The sequence below is a fragment of the Nycticebus coucang genome, chromosome 7 (genome assembly GCF_027406575.1).
Source record: "Nycticebus coucang isolate mNycCou1 chromosome 7, mNycCou1.pri, whole genome shotgun sequence".
Taxonomy (NCBI): Eukaryota; Metazoa; Chordata; class Mammalia; order Primates; family Lorisidae; genus Nycticebus; species Nycticebus coucang.
The window spans coordinates 27,234,968-27,257,739 of NC_069786.1; the positions used below are offsets into that span (position 1 = coordinate 27,234,968).

Genomic DNA, 22,772 nt, shown 5'->3' on the forward strand with positions numbered 1-22,772 from the left:
GTATGTAGAGCCCTCATTCTCAAAAGAGACTACATACTTCACCCTAGGAATAGTACTATTTCATGAATCCATCCATTCATTAAGAAGATCCTATAAGCCCTTTAGCAGCTCCCATTGACCTGTCTCAATAGAACATAACATAAAATAGTTAAGAAAAAACATAAGAAAGAAAATGCATAATTAAGGGTTCACACAAACAATAGATAATGAATATTGAGAAATGAGATGGATACCCCCTTGAAAGAAGGCATCTATGATATCTGGAGAAGCAGAGTGAAGGAGAAAGAGCTGTTCTGTCAGTAGACAGGCCTTATACCCAGAACCCAGGAGGACAGCAGAACCAGATGGGAATTTTTACTGCACTTCCCAACAGGTTGGGAAGCCCATGGAGAGTTTTCAGCAGTGTGTTTTAGGAACCACTGGTACTTTAGGAAGATTACTATGATGGAAAATAGAAAGGCACAAACAATATCTGACAGCAAATGATCACAGGATTTAGGACTGATTGTCTATAGAAAATGAGAATCCAAGAGGTTGGAGCTGGGTGTACCCAGTGCTGAGGGAGGCAAGTGTCTCCTTTCACGGAATGACAATATAATAATGTGAGATCAGCAACAGAACAACAGTGTACAAACAGAGCATGTGGGCTCTATGCCTTTCACAGAAATTGTGGCCTTTGCTCAATGACGTTTCTTGAACTTGCCTGAAGGTAAAAATTGTCTTCTCCCTTATTGTAAGTAAAGATTCAGGGTACAATGTATATATTCCAGTGTTGAATACTCTAAAAGCCCAGACTTCCCCATCAAGCAATATATCTGTATAACAAAATTACACTTGTACCCCACAAGCTTATACAAATAATAAAAAAAGATTCCATGGCTCTTTAGTATGTATGAGATGAGGCTGAGAACTCTTTTTAATTTTTAACTTTTAAATTGACTAAGGCCAGGTACAGTGGCTCATACCTGTAATCCTAGTATTCTGGGAGGCCAAAATAGGGGGATTGCTTGAGCTCATACCTGTAATCCTAGTATTCTGGGAGGCCAAAATAGGGGGATTGCTTGAGCTCAGGAGTTCAAGACCACCCTGAGCAAGAGTGAGACCCTGTCTCTACTAAAAATAGAGAAAAATTAGCTAGGCTTTGTGGCACACACCTGGATTTCCAGCTACTCAGAAGGAAGCTGAGGCAGTAAGATTGTTTGAACCAGGAGTTTGAGGTTGCTGTAAGCTAGGTGGATGCCACAGAACTCTAGCCTAGGCAACAGAGTGAGACTCTGTATCAAAAAAAAAATAATAAATTAACTTAAAAATAGGCTGTATCCTTTAGAACATGTTAAGTTTGCAGCAAAATTGAGCAGAAGGTACAGTATATCCCCTCCCTTGCCTTCCCCCCACCCCCCGCCATTGGTCTCCCCACTATCAATAGCCCACACCACAGCGGTGCATTTGTAAACAACTGACAAACCTACAAACGCAGTATGATCATCCAAAGTTCATAGTTTCCATGAGGGCTCACTCTTGGTATTCTATGGGTTTGGGCAAATGTATAATGACATAAACCCATGTACTCGCCATTATTGTACAGAAGGGTTTCATGGCCCTAAAAATTCTCTGTGCTTTGCCTTTTCATCCTGCCATTCCCACTAACCCCTGGCTACCAGTAATCTTTTTATTGTCTCTAGGAGGCATCTTCAAGCAATTTCTGAAAACAGTGACCTAGTGATTAGAATTCAATCCACACTCGTTCTTTCAAATCCAATGTCAATTGTTTTCTAATTGACATTTATTACTAGCACCTGTTATTTCTTTTGATTTAAACTGCCTAGGATGGATATTAGTTTCCCCTCCAAATTTCTAATAGAGAATAATTTGAAATTGACAATGAATTTCTCAAGTCTTTCCCTACCTTTGTTTAAAGTGAGGTTACATAGTAAAAACAAAAATATAATAATAATAGCAATAATACCCGACATTGACTGAATGCTTACTATGTGCCATACACTGCTCGAAATGGTTTACAAATCAAGGTGACCAATTAGATGCTGGTAGTATATGCCTCCTCCACAAAGAGGAACCAGAATGGTAAGTAGATACTCACAGTTTGAACAGATTATCTGAACCCTATTGTTCACCAGAAAAATGATAGGAGGCACCAAAAGTAAGTAAGGAGAGATTTCAAGGCAGCTTGCCCAGCTGGAGACCAGCTGAGAGCCAGGAGAAGCTCCTGGATGCAGGGAAACAGTAGGAGAGAAAAAAACGCCAAGGTTTCACACTCTGAGATGGCCTCTTACAGTGGCATATAATTTTGGCTACGGAAACCCCTCAGGCCTAACATAGGGAGCTGCCTAGAGAAGCTGTTCCAGAGAGGCAACCCGTGTGGACTCCCACAGGCATCCAAGGCTGGAGCGGCTTAGGCAGGGCATCATTCTGAGTGCCCAGACGCTGAGACTCTGCAGACGTAATTGCTACAGCTGCATTCCTCTGTGAAGGGAGGGGGAGACCAGATGCTCCCATGCATTCCTGAGAAGGTGCCCTCTGCCCTGCTATGAGCTGGGGTTGACACTGACATGACATGTGAGCTGACCCTCTCCCCACAAGTTCTTGCCTATACTACTTGCCTGGACAAGATGCCATTTTGAGTGTTTAACACTGCACTGCACCAACTCCTCAGGTTGAGTTTGGGCTACAGTGGCTACAACCACCACCCAGCTGAGGAAGGACAAGGAACTATTCTCTTCTACGTATACCTGGAACAATACCCTCAATGGGTTGCTGTGGGACCAAGACACGAGTGGACTGCACTCCTCAAAGCTTGCTCATGCAGGTTGCTGGAAAGGGGCCCCACTCTCTCTGGCTGCAGGCCATAGCCAGAGCCATTTTAAAGTTTAAATACAAGGCCATTCTCTGCCTTTGGGCAGAGTTTGAGGCCATATGGCTGCAAGCTACCACCTGGCTCAGGAAAGACAGGGGAGACAAAGCTCTCCTAAGTACACTTAGGACAATATCCACTGCTCTGCTATGGGTAACTGTAGGACTGGAGAATAAACCTCCCAACCAATTGCAGCTACACATAATACCAACACAGACTGCTTGTGTCCCCATAAGTGGCTCTACCACTGCTACTGCCATCACACCCATCACACCAGCTACTGAGGGGCCTAGGAAGCTACTCATATATTTGGCCTGCCACCACCACTACTAGCTACTGAGAAACCTACCTGGAGACCCCAAAATTGGCTCTCCAAGACCCACTAACACTGGTGCCAGTATAAGCTACACTGCAATTTAGAGTACTCTCAGGCCACTTCTGTAACCACCAGGGTTCAAAGACTGGTTTGTTTGTTGTTCAAGTTCTCATCAAAACTTCACCACAGCCTCAACAACAACCATATTCTATACCACCAAGGAAATCACAGATACCACTGACCCTGTGTACCACCAAAGAAATCATATAAAGATCACACTATCATGGCAACCAAAATCAAAGCCAAAGTGTCTTACTCAACAGCAACATACATGCATCTTTAGTAGAAAACTTTCTTAGCTATGAAAGCAATTTCAAAATATTGAAAAAAGTGACTGCTATATTAGATGCATAGATATCAATGGAAGCACTCAGGAAGTATGAAAAGGTAAGGACATATGATACCACCAAAGGACCGAAACAATTGTCCTGCAACAAATTCTCAAACAAAAAGAACTCTTTGATAGGAGGTCGTGTCTCTTGAGCTCAGGAGTTTGAGACCAGCCGGAGCAAGAGTGAGACCCCCATCTCTACTAAAAATGAAAAAATGAGGCAAGAGGATTGCTTGAGTCCAAGAGTTTGAGATTGCTGTGAGCTGTGACACCACAGCACAATATCAAGGGCAACAAAGTGAGACTCTATCTCAAAAAAGAAAAAAACAAACAACAACAAAAACAACTCTTTGTAAAGAAGGCTCAATGCAGTGCAAGAGAAACCTGAAAATCAAAACAAGGAAATCAGAAAATCAATCCAGGATATAAATCAGAAAATAACCAAGGAGATAGATATTTTAAAAACAAACAAACAAACAACAACAACAAGAAAAGCCCAGAAATTCTGGAACTGGAAAATTCATTGAAAGGAATACCAAATACATTCAAAAACTTCACTGACAGGACTAGCAGATCCTCAAGACAGAAAATCAACAAAGAAATGTTGGACTTAAACTGGACTTTAGACCAAGTGAACTTGTCTTAGACAATTACAGAATATTCTACCCCACAACTACAGAATATCAGCACATGGAACATTCTCCAGGATAAACCATATGTTAGGCCACAGAACAAGTCTTAATGCATTTAAAAAATAGAAATCATATCATGTATCTTCTCAAACCACAATGGAATAAAGAAGTTAATACAAAAAGAAACTTCAGAAATTAAATAAATACATGGAAATCAAACAACATGCTGCTGAACAATCACGGAGTCATCAAAGAAATTAAGATGGACCAAATTTGAAATTAATGAAACAAACAAAAAAAAGAAATTAATGAAAACACAACATTCCAAAACCTGTAAGATGCAGCCAGCAGTGCCAAGAGGAAAGTTTATAGCATTAAATGCCTACATAAAAGACATAGAAAGAACAAAAGTTAAAACCTAATATCACACCTCAAGGAACTAGAAAAATAAGGACAAACCAAACTCAAAGTTAGTAGAAGAAATAAATAACAGGTATGTACAACCAGTTCCCCCAAACATGGAGTCTTATAGTCCAGGCCTCACCTGAATCAAGTTGAGGAATGATGGGTCCAGGTGGGGCCCTGCTGACTGTGCCCCTACCAACTATATACCTGCACATCCTGGTTCCTCAGCTTTCCCCTGCCCTTCACTCATAGAAGTCTTCAGGCAAATTTTTCGTTTAGGCGGAACTGCACATCTTCTACAAAGACTCTGTTGGGTATCATTGAAAGGATGGAGATAGTTGTGCTTTTACACAGCTTTCCAACACTCAAGTATGGTTGGTAGAAAACTTGAAAATGTCTGACTTTGAGATTTCATTGAGTGATTGCCCTTAATTTATTGGTCTTTGGCCTCAGTGACAAACCAAGACCATATCACTACTCCATATTTAAGCAAGCCGGGAACACAAAAGCACTTTTGTGGCATTTGGGGCTCCATAACCACAGGATCAACCTTTTTCCCCTCATGATTATGGAGGTATTGTTGCTAGGAGCTGCTCTATAGGTGCGGAGGGCCCTTATACAATGTATCGATCAGGCACAAAAACAGGATGGCGGAGGCGTACTTTAGGAAACCTGCTTGCAGGCTGCGCCCTGGCAACAACCTTGCCGCCCGTGCCCTTTGCGCTCATTGGAGAGATATCTAGGTTAAGAAACCGCAATAACAGGATGTGTCCTAGAGTATATATACAGAGTGCTGTAAACAAGGTTAGGGGGCTTTTCCATCCTGCTCTCCCCGGACAAGGTTAGGGCTTTTCCATCCTGCTCTCCCCGGACAAGGTTAGGGAGCTTTTCCATCCTGCTCTCCCCGGACAAGGTTAGAGGGCTTTTCCATCCTGCTCTCCCGGACAAGCTGCTTGTACCTGATAATAAACCTGCTGAAAGCTGACTGCGTTGGTGTGTTCGTCCCTGCTGGCTGGCGGCCGAGCGACACCGACAATAGGTACCAGCAGAATTGATCTCATTGGCTTACCATGAAGAGTCTCTGTTAGAGGGAGATATTTTTTCTGAAACTCATTATCCTCTCCTTTTCTGAAAGCTACTCAAAGATGGAAGCGTGCTGTCACCCATCCTCACATGGCTTATGACCTTTTTTGTATTCTCTTAAGGTCTCATCCCAGTGTTTGGGACTTGGCCCTCTGAGAGTGGGCTATGGGACATGTGGGCAAGGATCTGCAGCAATGATGGGAGGTTTGTCATCAACAGTCTCTTACATCAATCAGAGAAAGAAGTTTGGAAGGTTCTGGGTGGCAGCTCTTGCCTATGTAACTATGCCCCATTCATTTTATCTATGGGCCAATAAATCCTATAAATCCTCATCCATAATGTCTTGGAGCTATACAGGAAAATGCTGCTGCAGTCCACAGTGTTGACCCTGATTGAGCACATAGCCCTATCCTCAGCTAAAGGATCCCCTGGGCTTAATGAATGCAAATCTAGGCTTCATCAACAACTTCTGAGCTGGAAAGAGTATCTATCACCGCCCCTACTCCCTTATCTGTTGTATATTCCACATAGAAAGAAATGCCCAAAGAGGTACTAGCCATCAAATATTATTCTCTCAAAAAGTGCACAATACTCACATTTGGTGAACAAGATATAAAAAAAATCCAACAGGAGCTCCCACTTAGGATTGACAAAGTAGAAAACCTCTTATTCCTTTGGCATCTGATCATGTGTATGGACTTGATATTGTGTAAGTAGGAAATTCTGATGAGCACTACTCACTAATGCAGACAGACAGACATTCTTTTGCATAAAAGACTTTTTATTGCAGCCCAATTCATAATTTCTAAGTCATGGAAAAAGCCCAAGTGCCCATCAATCCATGAATGGATTAATAAATTGTGGTATATGTACACCATGGAATATTATGCAGCCTTAAAGAAAGATGGAGACTTTACCTCTTTCATGTTTACATGGATGGAGCTGGAACATATTCTTCTTAGCAAAGTATCTCAGAAATGGAAGAAAAAGTATCCAATGTACTCAGCCCTACTATGAAACTAATTAATGGCTTTCACATGAAAGCTATAACCCATTTATAACCTAAGAATAAGGGGAAGGGGGAAAGGGACGGGAGGTAGGGGGTAGGGTGGGTGGAGGGAGGGTGATTAGTGGGATTACATCTACGGTGCATCTTACAAGGGTACATGTGACACTTAGTAAATGTAGAATATAAATGTCTTAACACGATAACTAAGAAAATGCCAGGAAGGCTATGTTAACCAGTGTGATGAAAATGTGTCAAATGGTCTATAAAACCAGTGTGTAAAATGTGTCAAATGGTCTATAAAACTATGATCGCATTAATGTACACAGCTATGATTTAACAATAAAAAAAAGACGTTTTAATACTTCTTTTAATTTTTCTAAAACATTTAGAAGTGCCCAGCCCCAACTGGAATCCTACAATAAAAAATGAAGAAAGTGGGGGGGCCTCCTTACTCCTTCTGGAATGATTTTAAGGGCTCATGCTTTTTAAAAGTTCTCTAAGCAGAAATGCAAATCAAAACCACCCTGAGATACCATCTAACCCCAGTGAGAATGGCCCACATTACAAAATCTCTGGCATGGATGTGGAGAGAAGGGAACACTTTTACACTGCTGGTGGGACTGCAAACTAATACAACCTTTCTGGAAGGAAGTATGGAGAAACCTCAAAGCACTCAAGCTAGACCTCCCATTTGATCCTGCAATCCCATTACTGGGCATCTACCCAGAAGGAAAAAAATCCTTTTATCATAAGGACACTTGTACTAGACTGTTTATTGCAGCTCAATTTATAATCGCCAAAAATGTGGAAACAGCCTAAATGCCCACCAACCTAGAAATGGATTAACAAGCTGTGGTATGTGTATACCATGGAATACTATTCAGCTATTAAAAAAAATGGAGACTTTACATCCTTCGTATTAACCTGGATGGAAGTGGAAGACATTATTCTTAGTAAAGCATCACAAGAATGGAGAAGCATGAATCCTATGTACACAATCTTGATATAAGGACAATTAATGACAAGGTTGGGGGGGAAGGAAAAGCAGAGAGAGGGAAGAAGGGAGAGGGGTAGGGCCTTGGTGTGTGCCACACCTTCTGGGGGCAAGACAAGATTGCAAGAGGGACTTTACCTAACAAATTCAATCAGTGTAACCTGGCTTATTGTACCCTCAATGAATCCCCAACAATAAAAAAAAAAGTAAAAAAATGACAAATAAAAGTTCTCTAAGCAACACAGCTTCAGTGAGTCTCCCTTGTCATAACTTTGGGTTTAATTTCATCAGCAGCTTCTAATTATAGACTCTTGTTAAAACAGATGCTGGTTTAAAGAATGCAATATTCTAAGTATACCTTAAGGCTATAATTTACCTACACATGTTATATGAGGTCAGACACTTAAGTTTGCAAACTTGGTGCCGTGTGGTTATGTTGGCGACACTGTACAAACAACAGCTTGGTAAGGTTTCATAGCTTTGGTATTCCAGTGACTCATAGCTATGTTTGTGTCAATGTGTGGCAGTGTCTTGCTAAGCAGTGTTCATTGCTATTGCTTGTTTTTATGTGCCATTGTGAGAATGTTGGAGCTTGAATTAGAGCAACAAACAAACATTAAATTTCTTATTAAACTTGGCAAGAGTGGAAGTGAAATCAGGGACATGTTAATCCAAGTTTACGCAGAAAATGGCAGTGTACAAATGGATTAACTGTTTTTCTAAGAGGAGAGAAAGCAGTACTGATGAAAAGAGGTCAGGGACCAGTAACCAGCAGAATTGGCAAAAATATTGGAAAACTTTGGTGAATTGTGCATCGAAATCATCGGTTGGTTGTGAGAAGCATAGAAGACCAAGTAAATATCAATAGAGAAACAGGAAAATCTTAACTGAAAATCCTGTCATGAGAAAGATGTGTCGAAAATGGTCCCGTAGGAGTTCACTAAAAAACAAAAGCAAAGGAAAGTTGAAAGTTGCCAAGACCTTGTGGAGAGGCAAGAAAATGTTTTGGCCGGGTTATCACTAATGATGAGGCTGAAACAAAGTGTAAAGTGCTCGATGAAAATCAGCCAATTCTCCACCACCAAAAAAATGTCTGTCAGTTCAAATCAAGAGTCAAAACAATGTTGCTTACCTTTTTTTAAAGTATTGTTCTTTATGAATTTGTACCAACTGGACAAATAGTTAACCAAGTTTACTGTTTGGAACTTGTCATCAACTTACGGCTCTGCATCATGACAACACACAAGTTCACACAGCACTGTCTGTGAGGGAGTTTTTAGCCAGTGAACAAATAACTGTATTGTAACACCCTCCTTACTCATCTGATCTGGCCCCCAATGACTTTTTTTTTTTACCTGAAGATAAAGGAAATATTAAAAGGAAGATTCTTTCTTTCTTTCTTTCTTTCTTTCTTTCTTTCTTTCTTTCTTTCTTTCTTTCTTTCTTTCTTTCTTTCTTTCTTTCTTTCTTTCTTTCTTTCTTTCTTTCTTTCTTTCTTTCATTAAATCATAGCTGTGTACATTAATGCAATCGTGGGGTACAATGTGCTGGTTTTATATACAATTTGAAATATTTTCATCACACTGGTTAACATAGCCTTATGCAGCCACTATATTTTATTATTCTCTCAGTAACAGATATCTAAGTTACCTCTCATTTCTCCACAAACAACACTGTGATAAATACCTTTCTTTTGGCCTTGTTATGCACTGTGCAAAAGCTTCTCTGAAGTGAATGAGTCAAATAAATTTAATTTCTCTAAAATTTCTCTAGATTCTGCCAGATTGGCTGTCTCAGTGTACCCTCCCACCAGCAGTACCCGATAGTTTTCTTTAAACTGTTCTGAGAGAAGCATTTAGTTGCTTACTGTCACTCAATCATCATTATCCTAATATTACCATTTAATAAGCAGTGTACTTGGAATTTTACAAAGAGCAGAAGGAGCATAGGATATCTCAAAATCAGACCACAGAAAATTTTAATACCTGTACAAATATCTGTCCCAGCAACTTGGATTTATATACTTGTGCCTGTGGCTCAGTGAGTGGGGTGCTGGCCCCATATACTGAGGGTGGTGAGTTCAAACCCAGCCCTGGCCAAAGTGCAACAATAAAAAAAAAAAAAAGAAAGAAAATGCAACAGCATTTGTAATATCACTTCAGGTAAAAGAAACACTTTCGGAAATAAAAAATAGTTACAATTTGTCCTTCCATGTAGCTAAGAATTGGATATTCAGGGTGGCACCTGTGGCTCAAAGGAGTAGGGCACTGGCCCCATATACCGGAGGTGGCGGATTCAAACCCAGCCCCGGCCAAAAACTGTAAAAAAAAAAAAAAAAAAAAAAAAAATTGGATCTTCAAATAACCAGGCAAGAAATAGATATTCATATCACCATCTAATTCATAAACTAGAAATTAAAAACTAAAGTTGTGTTTTAACTCTTTCATGTAACCTTTAAGGGAGAACATTTCACAAGTAGTATCTACCATCTAGAATAAAACATGAAAATTTAGATTTAAAATTGCATTCCCCAAATTATCAGATTGAATCACTTCAATACTGGGCAACATGGACATTATCTGGATTGTTCATTGTCTCACACAATGACTGGGGTGACTGGAGGAAGACCATGAAGATTGAGTGAACATGTAGAAGTATCCCTATACATAGGCCATTATTGTAATTAACATGGACAGACTCACAGTGCTTTTTTTTTTTTTTTTTTTTTTTTTTTTTTGTGGTTTTTTGGCCAGGGCTGGGTTTGAACCCACCACCTCCGGCATATGGGACCGGCGCCCTACTCCTTGAGCCACAGGTGCCACCCCTCACAGTGCTTTTTATAAATGAACTTCATTTTGTCTTCTGACATTTAATCTTTGTATTTCCATTTTAAGTTTCTTCATGAAAAAGCTTTTCTCAGTTTTCCATTAAAATTGTTTTGATCAACGATTTCTAAGCAATAATGAAATCCACAGGGATTTCAGGCTTAACACCTATTAAAGCCCAGCCTTTATCTATTTGTAAAATCAAAAACTTTTATTAAACTGTACATTTGAAGCCAGGCATGGTAGCTCACACCTGTAATCCTAGCACTCTAGGAGGCCGAGGCAGGTGAGTTGTCTGAGTTCATAGGTTTGAGACCAGCCTGAGCAAGAGCGAAACCCCATCTCTAAAAATAGCTGGAAATTATGGCTGGTGCCTATAGTCCCAGCTACTCGGGAGCCTGAGACAAGAGAATTGTTTGAGCCCAAAAGTTTGAAGTTGCTGTGAACTGTGATGCCAGAGCACTCTACTGAGGGTGACAAGTGAGACTCTGTCTCAAAAAAAAAAAAAATTAATCAATCAATCAATCCGAGAAGAAACCAGGGCATCATCTTAAAAATAATAATAATAAACCACACATTTGATTTAGAATCAGAGGTAATAAATATTCAAAGCAATGGGAATTCACTTTATTTATTTATTTGAGATAGAGTCTCAAGCTGTCATGCTGCGTAGAGTGACGTGGCATCACAGCTTACAGCAACCTCCAACTCTTGGGCTTAAGCGATTTTCTTGCCTCAGCCTTCCAAGTAGCTGGGACTACAGGTGCCTGCCACAACACCCGGCTATTTTGTTGTTGTTGCAGTTGCCATTGTTGTTTTAGCTGGCCCTGGCCAGGTTCGAACCCACCAGCCTCAGTGTATGTGGGCTGGCACCCTACCCACTGAGCTATGGGCACTGCCCTGGGAATTCACTTTAATGTTGAGAAGTCATGACCAAAAACATATGTATACAAAATGAGTAGTTGCAAGATGATTTATACCATGTAAAGTTTATGCATATTTGAGTTATTAAACTAAAATAAAATTGTCCCTGGGTAGAATCCAAGGGAAGCAAGTGCTTTTACACGCTTTATATACTTTTCTTATCATTACCAATTTAGCCTATAGTATAGAGGTCCTTGCATAAAGTATTGGAAGGGAGTATCACAATATTTGAAAAGTCAAAAGTAGTTTATTTCAACAACTGTAAGGGTGTAATTACTTGAGATTAGGAAACAGTTTCCTCTATCAGTTTACCTGGTATTCTTCCTCTGGGACATCCTTTGGGGAGAAAAAAAAAGTTGCAACATACAGTATTATCTAAAACAGGATGAAAAGTGGAGATTTGGCTTACCTGTGCTGTGTTTTGCCAAGAGAGTTGGTACACAGTTGAAGAAACACGAAGCCAAACAGCAGCCAACATCATACTAATTCATTGTGGCACTGATTTCTGGGACAGTTGTCATCCCACACTTCAACTAGGGATCCATTTAAAAGCAGCATAGATATAAAATTTTTTCTTTGATTATTTTCCCGTGTTGCACAGCCCAAATACTTTTTTGTTTTTTAAAAATAATTAAAGCCAGCTCTGTGTACACAAACCCTTCAGTTAGCTGCAAAGAGACCGCTTAGTTTACAGGCTGTTACCCAGGCAACAATCCACTGTGCGTTTAGCTTGGAGAATTGAAAGCAGGACAGTCTCATCCAGGAAGGAAAACAAGTGTTGTGTACTCTTCCAAGTACTTAAAAGAGCTGGATCCCAGTGAACTTCCATGGTTGGCACAAGTGCCATGATTAGCTGACCCACTGAGACTCTCTAGGAAAGCCAGGCCTTTGTAATCTCTGGTGAGTGCCACAGGGCCCCTTTCCAAATCTGAAGGTAGGTCACTGAGTAGAATACAACTGATTACCTCTGAATTGGTTGTATTCTTAGACTCATACTTGAGCAAGAACCAGCAGACAGAAACCCTTACATTAGAACTTTTTTTTTTGACTCAGTGCCCGTAGCTCAGTGGTTAGGGTGCCAGCTACATACACAGAAGCAGGCAGGTTTGAACCTGGCCCATGCCTGCTAAACAACAACAACAACTGCAACAACAACAACAAAATAGCCAGGTGTTGTGGCAGGCGCCTATAGTCCCAGCTACTTGGGAGGCTGAGGCAAGAGAATCACTCAAGGCCAAGAGTCTGAAGTTTGCTGTGAGCTATGATGCCACTGCACCCTACCCAGGGCAACATAGTGAGACTCTGCCTGTTCCTTTTTTTTTTTTTTTTTGAGACTGAGTCTCACTCTGTCATCCTGGGTAGAGTGCTGTGGCATCATCATAGCTCACAGCAACCACAAACCCCTGGATTCAAAGGATCCTCTTGCCTTATCTTACCCAGGGCACTACAGGCACGTGCCACCAGGCCCAGCTAGTTTTTCCATTTTTAGTAGAGTTTGGGTCTCACTTTTGCTCAGTCTGGTCTTGAATTCCCAAGGTCAAGGGATCCTCCCACCTCGGCCTTCAAGAGTACTAGGAATACAGGTGTGAGCCACCATGTCCGGCTAGGACATACTTCTTATCTAGACACGCCTCTAGTATTCTGAAGCAAAAGCTTCAGTAAATGGGCAACATTTTTGTCTGACTCATAAGTGGTAACAAAACCAGCTGAAAGAGACATCAAATCATGGACTACAAAAACATTCTCATGAGGAAGCAGACCCAGAGCACTCCATCACATAAGGTCACTTGGCATTCGTGTGCTGCGAGATTTTTTTTTCCCTGCCACTTAATACTGAAAGAGACAGGGGTTTCTCTTCTAAAGCAGAAGGTAACATTATATATTCTCAACAGAATAGGGTAAAAATATTTTGAATGCTTATTAGATTAGTCCTTTACACCATAGATGTCATTTAATCCTCACAACAACACACACACACACATGCTCTCACACACACTTTTCTAACGAACGAAGACTTCAGGACAAGACCCATTCAGAGATTAAGTTTGTGTAAACTCTTTCATTGCCCAATTTGGACTGATGCAGCTTAACACTAATCTAAGCGTACACAGGCCATTACTCTCTGTTTTATTTCCTACACCTTACTTTTTCTACTCCCAGCAAGAATAGTACTCTTTCTTAGCTTTTATGTCAACAGGAAAATATACTTACTGTAGTTTTTGACTTTTAGGATTTCTGCAAGGTTACCCTAGAGTTCAGACTAATCTACAATCCATGAATCTTTCAATGAGCGCCTCAAAAAGTAATCCTCCTCTTGTTTCATTTTAAGAAATAGCTAACATCATTCAAGTCATGATTTTTTCAAAAAATGTATTTTGCGGTAAAAGAAGAGAAATAGGCTTGAAAACAGGGGCAATATTAGGTAAGAAGGCTACGATGGGACTGTGTAAAATGCTTCAAGGAAGCATGGAAGGGGAGGATTTGGCTTCCTGGATGGGAGGTGGGGTATGTATGTTTGCCCAGGCTGCCATAACAAAATACCGCCGACCAGGGGAGACTTAACCCACAGAAATTTACCTGTTCACAGTTCTGAAGGCTGAGAGTCTAAGACAAAGGTGTCCGCAGATTTTGTTTCTTCCAAGGCCTCTCTCTTTGGTTCGCAGATGGTCACCTTCTCACTGTGTCCTCACATGGCTTGGCATCTGTATGTGTGCAGCCCTGGAGTCTTTCTGTGAGCCCTAACCTCTTCTCACAAGGACACCAGCCACGCTGGATTAAGGCCCACCTTAATGGCCTAATTTTAACTTAGTCACCTCTTTAAACATCTTATCTCCAAATACAGTCACATTCTGAGGTATTCAGGGCTAGAGCTTCAACATATAAGTTTTGGAGACACAATTCAGCCCATAATTGGGAAAGATAGGGAGTCTTCACAGAAGAGGTAATATTTGAGCTGAAATTTGAAGGACGAATAGTTTACCAGGTAAACTATAGACAGCACGACACTGCAGATAGACTAAGTAATAGCATGTCCAGGGGAAAGAGAAAGCATAGAACGTTGAAAACTGTGTGTGTGTGTGTGTGTGTGTGTGTGTGTGTGTGTGTGTGTGTGTGTTTACAACATAGATACGAGAGGAGAGGAAGTGAAGTTATTTTCAACTGAACTGAGAGAAACATTAAAGGATTTTATTCAGGGAGATACATGATAAAAATCTCCATTTTAGAGAGATCTATTGACCATAGGATTTAACATTAATTCAAGAAAAAGAGAAGGTAGAACAGCTAGCAGATTTCTACAATGGGTCAAGAAAAAAATGACTGCAACTTAATCTAAGTCAATGCCAGCAAAAATAATGAAAGGAGCTAAGACAGGATGTTAAAACAAGACAAAGCATGTTTCAGGTTTTCTAGGATGAGCATAGGCTGGGTTATTTGGACTATTCTTCCATAGACAACAGATAAAAAAAATCCTGACTAAAATATTTTAGAATTTTCTTTAAAATAATGAAGAACTAACAAGGTAGTAAAAAATTACCAGGCTTGCCAGTGGGTCTCTACAATTTGCCCAGAGAAACAAATTAGGGTTAACATTTTTTTAACGGATTATGATTAAAGATGCTCTAGAACCAAAATTCTAACTTCTTCTCCCCCCAACTCTGATCATAGCAAAATATGGAAATCTATAGGCTATTACAGGCTTTTTTCTCCTTCCTATGATGATTTGGTAGTGTCATAGAAGACTCATACATAAGGGACTTACTGCTTATTGAATATATAAATACGGAGCAGGAAGAAACTAAGGAAATTGTTCTGTGATTTATTCCTATGCCATTACCAAGGATTGCAGTGGAGGCTAGAGGATCTCCTAAAGAAAGAAAGAGGATAGGTGGCTCAGCCCTGTAAACACGTGGATAACCGGACCCTCTGGCAAATAGACCACGTTTTTTACTAGGAGGAGAGTTCTTATCTATAAAATGCTCTTAGCAGGATATTTCTACTTTAGAATTGGTTATGGTGAATCTATGGATTCAAGGAACATTACTTACTGAAAAATGTCACAAAAGCTGAATAGTTGAGATGTTTCATGATAGACAGCTCATGTCTTACAGGAGAAGAAAGGACCTGGGAGCTGCCCCCAGGTCTCAGACCTCTCCCTCTTTGTCTGTTCCTGTTGATTGATTGTATCCCTGAAATTATTAGTGATCCTTGACGCTAGGTGAGAGCTCTGATTACTTGAGTCTAATTTGACAATGTGATCTTTTGTGTGCAGACACACGCACATACATTTGTCTGGCTATTGAATGCAGTTATCTTTGAAACATGCATTTGAGCCGCATCTTATAGGTTATATCGGACACTGATATTTCAAGAGATGGAAGAACAGAGAAATTAAAATAATAAACTATTAAGATAATAGTTTTGGTGAAAGGGGCTATAATAGAAGTTAGGATAACGGAGCTCTCTTCCTCAATGTTATCTAACTATGTGATTTGGGTTTAGTTTTCCCACCTATAAAACGAAAAGGTTATGTAACATGATTTCAGAAATCAGCTTGGGTTCTAAACATCTGGGATTCCAAGACAGTAAGTAAGAAAAATGATTTCTTTACACAAGAAAAACTACAAAAGAAACTAGAATCACAACAGTGGTCAAGTCTTCCCTCTGGTGGTCAAAATGTTCAACCGCCTGCCCTCATTCGGCTCTGCTCTGAGGGCCTCCGTATCTCCCACGCCTCTAAGCTACTCTGTCATCTCGTCCTTCTTTGATGGCATTTAATAGAGCCTGCCCTGTTTTAGAGTTATCGTATCTCTCTGTTAGACTCTAGTTTGTGGAGGATAAAAAATGTGTTTTAATTACCTTTGTTTCCTCTATTGCGTTTATGTAATTTATACACAGAAAGTTCTCAGGAAACGTTTCTAGGACTGAATTTATGCCCACGAGTGCCCCATAACAGAAGAATTTCATGCAGTGGCTTTTGGCTCACTCTAGCAGAAGCTAAAGTTCTCAGCAGAGCAATGTTTTTGTTACATTCTGGTTAGGTGGAAAGCAGGAGAAATTATTTCAGGAAATAATGGTGTCAATTGAGATGCAGTAAAGGAGGGGCTTGAAAGGAATGACAATTATAGTTTTGATTCTGATGTTAGAGAAGAACATGATGAGTAATTTTGAGATGCTTGGACAACCCCAATGAATTAACTAGAGAAAGATTTTAAGGTTTAAAAAAGAGCTTTTCTGCTGAGGCAGCAGTGGTTTGAAAGAGAGTTACATCTTCTGCATGTTAAGCGTGACCTATTTGTCCCTTGCAACACAGTTGTGGGAAGAAGTGGAAGATTTGGGGGGAGACCATGAAGAAGGCTGTTGCTTTTAAGGAATACAAGTTCATAGGAGCACTTTGCCCAGTTTCTTCTTCGTCATGTAGAAGATAGCACAAGGAGTAGGGGTGGAAGGAACGAGGCAAGATAAATAAGGCATCTCAGGGACTGAGAAGAGATAAAGGAAATCACTGAGGTCCTTTATCCAAGAGTTAAAGAAGCCTGGAGAAATATGACAGACCAGAATTTTGTTCACTCCTAGTGAGTGGCTACTGGTTGGATTAAGGTGTTTCCTGACACAGAAAGGTAACACCAGCAGGTGCTCAACTCTATGACATGGAATCAAAGTTGACAGCCCTTTAAATCTTGGCACCCAAACACAGTAGACCTTCAGGTTCATCTGGAGAGATGTATACAAACACAGAGACCAGGCATGGTGGCTCACACCTGTAATCCTAGCACTCTGGGAGGCCGAGGCAGGGGAATTGCAGGAGCTCACAGGTTGGAGACCAGACTGAGCAAGAGCGAAACTCTGTCTCTAAAAAATAGCCAGGAGTGTGGCGGGCAGCTGTGGTCCCAGGTACTTGGGAGACTGAGACAAGAGAATCCCTTGAATCCAAGAGTCTGAGGTTGCTGTGAGCTATGATGCCACAGCATTCTACTGAGGGCAACAAAATGAGACTCTGTCTCAAACGAAACAAAACAAAACACAAACACAGCTTCTTGCAATTCCACAGAAAACCAAGCGAAAACTTGAAATCATTCTTTATAGGCAAGGAATGAAAACACATAAAATAATTTAACCTAACCAGGAATTAGGGATTTGCAAATCAAACCATTTTTTGCTTTGCTTGGCATATTGGCAAACATATAAAATCTGAACAGTTTTATATGTGGTAGGAAAATAGGTATTCTCATACCTTAGTAAATATGTAAATTAGTAAAGTTCATTTTGGACCCTGCAATCTGTTCAATCTATAATCTTCAACCCAGCACTTCTATTTCTCAGTATTTACCCTACAGTGATTCTCATACATGATCACAAAGATGCAAGTAGAATAAATTTCTACTCCAGTATTTATTTATTTTATTTTTTTGAGACAGAGTGTCACTATGTTGCCCTCGATAGAGTGCCGTGATGTCACAGTTCATAGCAGCCTCCAACTCTTGGGCTTACGCGATTCTCTTGCCTCGGCCTCCCAAGTAGCTGGGACTTACAGGCACACGCCACAATGCCCAGCTATTTTTTTGTTGCAGTTGTCATTGTTGTTTAGCTGGCCGAGGCTGAGTACGAACCCACCAGCCCCTGTGTATATGGCTGGCGCCCTACCCACTGAGCTACAGGCGCCACCCCAACTCCAGTATTTCTTTAAAGGTTTTATTATGGAAATTTCAAACAAACGAAGTAAACAGCGTAGTATAGTGAATACCCATGTACTTACAGTACTACTCTTAATAGGAGACAGTTAATAGTAAGTGGTCTAAAGAATAATAAATGGTCTTCATGTCAAGAAATGGGACACAGTTAAATAAAAGTAGTATATCTATATTTTAAATTTGGGAATGCTGTGATAAAGTATAAAAAGGGAGGAAAGTGCTCTATATTAAATCTTAAATGGATTCCAAGTCATACACTTAAGTTATCAAAAGCAAGTTGCCAAATAATTTACATAGTATGATGCTGGTATGATAAAGAGGTTCTGAGAACATGGCCAGGGGACAGCACCCCATCATTTGCTAGGTGAGTGACTTGGCAGTTGTCTGGGTTTTTTCTTCCTCAGTTTCCTAATCTATAGAATAAGGTTGCATGATGATAGCATCTGCCTTATAGATTTATTATAAGAATTAAATGAGTTAATAGGAGTAAAGCATTTAGAAGAACGTTGATATTGTGTCACTTTCTTCTTTGTGCAAAGAAATTGATTAACAAGTATTTGCAAAAAGTTCTCTATTTACAAACATGCACATAAGAAGAAAGCGTCTGAAAAGATTTCACACTCAGTATCAGCAATTATATCTTGGAAGAACAAGAATTGAACGGACAGTCAAGAAGTCATTCTCTTTGTGCATATTCCAATGTTATGAAGCTTTTATAACGAGAAGACATTCCTATTGCATAATACTTAAACCATTTGAATTAAAATACACATTCCCAGGCTCTGCTTTTAAACCTAGCAGTTCTCAACCTGTGGGTCGCGATCCACAGGAACTGTATTGAAGGGTCATGGCATTAGGAAGGTTGAGAACCACTGCAAAACAGTTTTGAGTATCTCTAAAGAACAGACATAAATGGAAGATACAAGATCACTTGCAGCAACACAGTAGAAGTAGAAGTGGAAATCATTAAACATTAGTGACCAGATGGAGAGGAATGTCAAAAGAAACTGGAGCAGATCAGTAAGCATTTGGAGATGGTATTGCTGTGAAAGTAGTAAGAGGGACTCAGAATGTTGTGACACAAAGGTCAGTGTGATGGTTTGAATGTTTCCTCCAAAACTCATGTTGAAACTTAATCTCAGTCATCTTGAAGCTGCTGCTGGCAAAGAACAGACAAGGACTCTGCAACGGGACACCATGCCTTTCTTTGATATACAAAAAAGGCTGGGCCTTAATATAGATTGCGAGTCGACAACCTAAAGTGCTGAACAACCCTTCAGGACTCCTGCTTGACTCCATGCTTTTGAAAGAATGGATAGAATGTGTACATGAAATTGGTGCTGTCCAGGCAGAGAAAGAGTGCAAGATAAAATTTGACGATTTCATAGAATGTATGATTCAGCAGAAAACAATGAAACGCATGAATGCCATCAAGGAACAGCAGAATAAGCTAATAAAGGGAAATACACCCCTGCAGCTCACAACTGGGGCAAGGCAGAGCCTAGGCTCCAAACAGAGAGCAGCAGCTGATGGCTTCAGATCGATTTTCATTCTCCACTGGAAAGATTGTTTACTGCAAACTTCTTTGTCAAAGTTTGTAAAAATAAAGGATTGCTCCATCTTGAAAAAAAAAAAAAAAAAGAAACTTAATCCCAATGTGGCAGTTTTGAGAATTGGTGTCATCAAGAGGTGATTTGATCATGAAGATTCTGCCCACATGAATCAGTTAATCCACTCATAGATTAATAGATATATGTGTTAATGGATTGATTAATTACAGGGAGTAGAACTAGTGGCTTTGTAAGAAGAAGAAGAGTGATCTGATCTAGCACATTGAGTCTCCTCACCATGTGATCCCCTCAGGACTCTGCCGCCTCAGGACTCTGCAGAAAGTCCCCACTAGCAAGAAGGCCCTCACCAGACACACCTTCCCCAACCTTGGATTTCTGTAAGAAAGAAATTCGAAATAAATTCTCCTTCTTCATAAATTACCAGTTTTAGGTATTCTGTTATAGGTAATGGAAAGTGGACAAAGACAGTCAGGATTAGGTCTAAGATTTTGCATTTAATAATCATCGGTAGCTAGAATCGTTCCCATCCCAAGAAGGGAAGATTCAAGTTTAAATTGGAGTATGTGTGTATAAAATATAGTAATTAGTTGTACATAAATGTATGTACAGACACATACATGCTTAATAGAATATATTTATTCTCTAACCCTATATGCATTCTCTTGACACATTTTTTTTTTTTTTTTGTGTAGAGACAGAGTTTCACTTTATTGCCCTCGGTAGAGTGCCGTGGCATCACACAGCTCACAGTAACCTCCAACTCCTGGGCGTAGGCGATTCTCCTGCCTCAGCCTCCCCAGTAGCTGGGACTACAGGTGCCCACCACAACGCCCGGCTATTTTTTTGTTGCAGTTTGGCCCGGGCTGGGTTTGAACCCGCCACCCTTGGTATATGGGGCTGGCGCCCTGCTCACTGAGCCACAGGTGCCGCCCGACACATTTTTTTTTTGAGACAGTGTCTCACTGTGTCACCCTCGGTAGAGTGCTGTGGTATCACAGCTCACAGTAACCCCAAACTCTTAGGCTTAAGTGATTCTCTTGCCTCAGCCTCCCAAGTAGCTGGGACTACAGGTGCCCACCACAATGCCTGGCTATTTTCTTGTTGTAGTTGTCATTGTTGATTAACAGGCCCAAGCCAGGTCTGAACTCATCAGGCTCTGTGTATATGGCTAACCACTGAACTACTGGCACCAAGCCATGAGACTTTTTTTTTTTTTTAAGCTGAGCTTTTTAATACATGACACGTGACAAGTATTAAAAAATCATTTACCTAGACTATCAGCTAAGAAAGAATCAGGGCTTCTGGATGCTGGTACACTCTTCTTTTGACCAACAATAATAGGTATTGACCGTCAAATTCACCAATGAGATGAATTTGGTTTTTTGGTTCATGAGCCACGCCCATGTCTTAGATTCAGGGATACGTGTGTGCATGAGACTTTTTTTTTAAGAGACTCGCTTTGTCACCCAGGCTAGTGTGTAATGGTGGTGTGATCATAGGTAGCTGCAGCCTTGAACTCTCTGGGCTCAAGCAATCCTTCCACATCAAATTCCCAAAGTGCTGAGATAACAGGCATGAGCCACCTTACATAGCCTCTTAACACTTTTTGATTAATTACTTTGTCTCCCATGTTCTGAGTTAAGAGCCATTAAAATATTTTTCTTAGTAGAAATTCATAAACTTAGACAAACTAAATCACCCTGCCAGAAACTAATCATCTTTTCTGAACCTTCCAAAAAGCAAATTATAAATTTAAGGATGAGAACAAACTGTTCTTGACTTATCATTGTTATCTAAAATAATTCAATTGCTTTATCTTTGAAATTTCCTGAGGGCAGGCACCTTGATTTTATATTTTTGTTTCCTAATTTCTGGAGTAGTACCAGGCACACAGGCGATGCTTTTAACAAATGTTACTGAATGAAGAAATGGCTGGATGAATGATGAATGAATGAAGATTGCCTTACTTCTCTTGAAATTCTCTGGAGATTCCTTGTTTAGGTGACTCTACTGCTTTCTGGTTGAAGATATAGTGGAATACTTTTTCAAAAATGTTTAAATATAAAGCTTTTGTGTGCGTTCTAAAAAATCACTTTAATATTTTTCCTGCTATTGATATTACAAAGCTTTAAGAAGGATACCCATCATGCATCTCTTTCTAAATCATATTTAATTACTATTTCTTATTTCTAGGTGCTGAGACCAGGAGAACCCAGCAGGCAGGGATTATCATCTTGATAATCTTGAACCCCTCCATAGAATCGACCACAGTGTCATGACAGTAGACACTTGATAAATATTACTGACTGAATGAAAAAATTCAATCTGATAATTTTGATTTAAAGAATGTCTCTCTGAAAAAAAAAAAAAAGAATGTCTCTCTGAAGAGTTTCTTATTCTCACAGAAAATCTTCCTCTTTCAGCTATACCTTCTGCTGTAATCGCTCTCACTGCAGCAACACTGAGAATTCCTGAATCTCCCTGAACAGAGGCCATCGAGATAGATGATGATGGTGTCATCCCATGGTTGATGCTCCTTTCACAAACAATATTTGTCTATCACTAAAACCTAATTAAAATGTTATTCCCCCATATTTCTCTGAGGACTAAGCTGAGTGTGATTTTTCCAGGTTTCTAATCTCTTAAATTACCTGTGTGTCAAAATATTTCCCCATGGCCATTATTGGTAACACCCTGAAATAACTGAATTATGCCAGAGAGGAAACTCACTTGCATGGAAAAGCCCTTGCCTCTGGACGTGTAGCAAAATAGCTCTGAATACTGAAGAAACAGAATCTTTTCTGCTTTGTGAACCAGTGAAAATCTAATAAAAGTGTGTCTCCCTTGGGTATTTTACATCATTAGCAGCCTGGCTTCACACTTTACTTTAACAAATAACTTATTTTAAAATTTTCTCCAGGGAGAAGACAGAGAGCCAAAAATACCTTAGAAGAAAACTTTACCTAGCAACCTGATAAAGCAGTTTCACAGTTTCTAAAATTTAACTTCATGCAGTAAAGCCTTCGTGAATTTTTAGTTTCTGATTTGGGAATATACTGAAACT

The 22,772-nt window shown here is 40.0% G+C and overlaps 1 pseudogene; it reads left to right on the forward strand.

Moving 5' to 3' along the window:
- Nucleotides 1-2,052: 2,052 nt before the first annotated feature.
- Nucleotides 2,053-6,169, forward strand: LOC128589687 (mesoderm-specific transcript homolog protein-like; annotated as a pseudogene).
- Nucleotides 6,170-22,772: the final 16,603 nt, after the last annotated feature.